Below are 4359 nucleotides of genomic sequence, written 5' to 3'. Positions count from 1 at the left end.
TTTATGCAGGCAACAGTGCCGTTACACTCGCCTGACGGGAGCCGGCGTGTCGCCGCGCCAAGAGGCAACCAGTGCGGTGAGGCAGCGGATTCCTGCTGGAGCGAGGTGCCTGCCCTCACCTGGGCTGTGGAGCTCGGTGGGGGGTGTACGTAACTGGCAGGAGCCATTGAGAAGGACGTTTGACTTCTTCTCCTTATGGGCAGGCAAAGCAGCAAAGTCAAAAAGGTGCCATGTAGTTCTTCCCAGCTTCCGTTTCGCTGCGTGGGCAGTGGTGGTGCTTCTCCCGCTGTTCCTCCTCTGGCATCTCCGCAGCTGTGTTAGTGTGGGTACCACACACGTGGAAAAGCAAGTGGTACTGAAAAGGTACTGGGAATGATCAAAAGGGTGGGAGAACGCAGCTTCGGGGTTTCTCAGCCCCCAAAGCAGTTCGTGCTCTGTTTGCAGCCTCCTGGTGCATGGAGACTGTCCCTGAGCTGGCACAAAAGGATAGAAGATGAGCAATTTTCTTTTACCAGCTGAACTGGAAGCATGTCAGCATCGAGATCCATAGGGCCTTCCGCAAAGCAGTGGGCAGAGTTTCACTGCGGTTGGAAGAAATGGGTTGTTTCCCTAATTACAAGGCAGGTGGATGGCTGGGCAGCAAGTGCAAGGCACCGTACGCACCGGGCCGCGTCCCTGCAGCCCGTGACAGCTACCGGGCCCTCCGCCTCTGAGGTGCTGCAGGCGCGGTGGCTTTGCGCGCGTCGGGGCCGGCTGTTTGCAGGCGCTCCAAGGTGAACGGTTTGGAAGTGCTTGAGGAGGGCTCTCTCGCTTTAGACTTGAACTGGGAGGGGAAGCCGCGTTTCCACGTGCGCAGAGCACAGCTCTTCACATTGCAACGATGCCCGCAGCAGCGGCGCACTCAGCGGAGAGCAGAGCCGAGCGTGCCATGCGTACCTGCTCTGCACCTTGTGCTGCTCGGGTAACGTGCCCTAAACATCACCTAGTGGACTGCGTTAGAAGCTCTCCATCCCGCACGCCAAGGAGTCTCTGGCCTGTCCGCTGAGACCGTCACTTGGCTGGTGGGGCCGGCTGGCCACAGAGGCTGAAGGCAGGACCAAGTCATTTGGTATGTCAAACATCATTAAGTTCATCTGCTAATGATATTAGCCTCTTCTGTATCAAAGCTGGAGCATCTGGTTTGAGTGCAGTGTCACCAAGTCTGAGATCAGATGTGCCATACTGGTACGAGTGGTGGCCAAAAATCAAATCCAGTCTGAGAATGTGGCCAAACTTCACAGCCAAATTTTAAGCTCATCAGAAAAAAGGGATCTGATTTAAATTCTTTATCAAAGGCTGTTGCAAGGATGGAAAAGCAGATGGAATTCGGCAGCTCGAGGAGACTTGCCTGTGTTGTTTTTGTGCTTGCAGGAGTCATAAGCTGGAGGAAAATGTGGAAAGGACGATGCCATTATAATCAATCCGAAAATATTGTATGAATGCCTGTACCGAATTTCTCACAGCCCCCTTAGTGGTGAGTAACGATTGTTCACATGTAAACAGACCGGGGAACTGGCTGCCACGGCACCTTGAGACTGGACTTTAGCAGGATTCCGAAAGCAGATTTGATATTTAGACAGAAAATAAGATTAACCAAAGTTTGAAAGGAATATTTTAAAATGTACAGACTACTGCAGGTCCCACTCCCTGCCTTACTGGGGTGGAAATTGGCTAAGATGAAGATTTAGCCAATTGTTAAATACCAAAGGATGGCAAGTCATGACACTGGGAATGCATTATCTTGAAAGTGCTTCCAGCAGCGTTTCTTATGTCTTCTCAGTAATAGCTGCTACTGGCCCCTAACGGAATCAGGGAAAGGGATTAATTTTTGATTACTGGCCTGAGCGTGGGAGCACCTCTGCCTGTTAGGATGCTCCTTGCTACAAGGCATAATTTCTATGGGAAGCAGCACAAGTTGCTGGTACAGAAGCGGTTATCACTGATTGCAAACTTTTCTGTGAAACAACAGCTGAGCTGCGAGTTTTTAACCAAGCCCTGAACCTAGTCAAATTTTGCATGATTTCAAGCTGTGCTTGGATATTTAGTGCATCCCGTCATGTGCCGTTATGAATCTTTTATTACCTGCTCTAATCCGAGTTGACCTCTAATGATACAGCAGAATTATTGTATTAGTGCACTTCCCCGCGGCAGCGGAGCGCCGCACTGGGCTGTAGCGGAGCCCCTGGCTTTGCCTGAAGTGCCAGGTGTCCCCTGAAATGTGTCCTGAGACACGGGGAGCTTCCCTGCCTGCAGCCCGGCGCTTCGGCGTATCCGTGTCGGAGGCCTGAAGTGACACAAGCCGGCGCGGTGTGATGCAGTGGCTGAGGCCTGGCCTCAGACCCACGAGGCTGGTGTGGCTGGTGGCTGCCCCACGGCGGGGCTGGTGCCCCGGCAGGGCTGAGCGGCGGCGGGGAAGGTCCCGCTGTGCGGAGAGTGGCTCGGTGCCGCTGCGCATCCCTGTGCTGCAGAGCTGCTGCCGGCTCCTCGTGCTGCTCCGCTCCTCTGGCGTGCTGCGTACACATTTCTGAGCTCCTTTGCTGTCAGCTGAGGGAGGTTTTGCGAAGCAACAGGCTAAAGGTGTGGGAGGCAAGAGCAGGAGTGCTAATTTGCCCCTGCGTCCCCCTGCTGAGCTGAGACAGGGGTAGAAGTAGCCAAGCAACAGCAAACTCTCCCAGAGGCAGAGCTCGTCTGTCCGCTTTATTGCTGCTTTGCCCACAGTAGTTTAACCTCCCGTAAAGTCAATTGGTTGGCAAGGATTTGAATGTTGGTCTGGGCCTGCACCTTTAGCGCCTCCAGCTGCGTCATTTCCAGGAGAATGATTGGAAAACTGTATTGAGATAAATGACAAAATCAAAAGGCTTCTGCATTTGTGCAGGCAGGGGGACAAATCCTGACTCCGTTCAGCGAAGCAGCAAAAACGCAGGCATCTCCAAGCACCGTTCTGCCACTGCTCGAGCTTCAACGCAGCTCAAGGGCAGGGGACGGGGAGGCTACTGAAAAAAATGTCACCCCTTGGCCCGAAAACGTCCATCACAGCAGAGTTTGCAAGAGGTTTGGTCTGAGCGGGATGGCTGCCAGAAGAGAAGAATGCTGGCAGCTACAAGTGCCTTGTCTAGACCAGGGCTCCCATCACAGCACTCTGCCCCGAGCGGGCCCGGCTAGCAGCGCTGGGAAGTTTTAATGGAAAAGGCGGGTGGAGGCACGCGGCGCTCGCAGAAGCCCTCTAGCCCCAGAGTGAGGTAATCTGGGCGGCCAGCTGGGAGTATGAAGTTGCACTGATGCTCACTACGTAGAGAGATATGCGAGTCTGACATCCTACTCCTGCCTCCACTTCCATACGGCTTGGTAATGATGTGTTCTCCTTAGAGGGTAAGCAGATCCTTCCCAATCATGTTTCAGGGCTGAGACCTTCTCTGAACAGGGCATCTTGGTCTGAAATCTTGAAATTGGGTATGTAGGACTTGGGGAGAGAGGCTACCTGATCAGCAGGGGTTTTCATTTGCCTGGGGTTGCTTTCTGCTGGCAGGGCGTGGGACCCCGTTACTCACTACTCAGGTCTAGGAGAGAAAATGAACCATTTCAGGAACCCTGGAAGAAGCATTCTTGTAATTCCCATGCGGTTCCCCAGGGAATGCGGGCAAAGGACTTCCCCGAGGTGCGCCCTCAGTGGGCAGGCAAAGTCAGTTACTTGATATGCAAGCGGTTATTCTTAAGTATCGGACTTGTTGATTCAGAGATGCACGTAAATTACAGCCTGCATGTCCGCTTGCAGGATGAAAAATGTTTTGTTCTAATAATAAATACTGAATCTCTGCTGTTTCCATTTACATAACACACATGACACAATGTGTAAATCCTTGACAATATTTTTTCAGAATTCAGCAGCTTGTTTTTCTGCAAACATAAACATTTATTTTTGGTGTTAATAATTAATAATATGCCACATGCCCATAATAAATGCAAAATCTAATCTTGTATAGACATAAATGTGTCTGCCAAAGTAGTCTTTCTGTGCTGTGAATGACTTTCACAAAGTAGTAGCATGCATTCTATTTTCAATCACTGGTGATTTGTTTTGTGAACAGATATGTCATTAAACTAAAATGTTTTCCTTTGAAAATAACAAATACTTCACACATTTTTTTTTCCAAAGAAAAATAGTCGATAATTATTAAAAAAGGGGAAGCGGCTAATATCAAACTCTTTGCAGCTGTATCCAAAGCAAAATGTAGATAGGCATGTGGAAAACCCCAGCAACGAAGGAAAGGGAATGTGAGATATGAGAGCATCGGCCCTCATCTCCGCAGGGGAAGGAAGGGA

The 4359-nt window shown here is 51.0% G+C and overlaps 1 long non-coding RNA gene across 1 annotated transcript; it reads left to right on the top strand.

Moving 5' to 3' along the window:
• Window positions 1-486: 486 nt before the first annotated feature.
• Window positions 487-4155, top strand: LOC142058382 (uncharacterized). Its single transcript, XR_012660950.1, has 3 exons — window positions 487-1108; window positions 1411-1513; window positions 2915-4155. It is a non-coding gene; the product is annotated as an uncharacterized LOC142058382 (long non-coding RNA).
• Window positions 4156-4359: the final 204 nt, after the last annotated feature.

Source organism: Phalacrocorax aristotelis, chromosome 6 (genome assembly GCF_949628215.1).
Source record: "Phalacrocorax aristotelis chromosome 6, bGulAri2.1, whole genome shotgun sequence".
NCBI lineage: Eukaryota > Metazoa > Chordata > Aves > Suliformes > Phalacrocoracidae > Phalacrocorax > Phalacrocorax aristotelis.
Note: the sequence above shows the minus strand (reverse complement) of the source record. Positions and strands in the feature narration are given on the sequence as shown.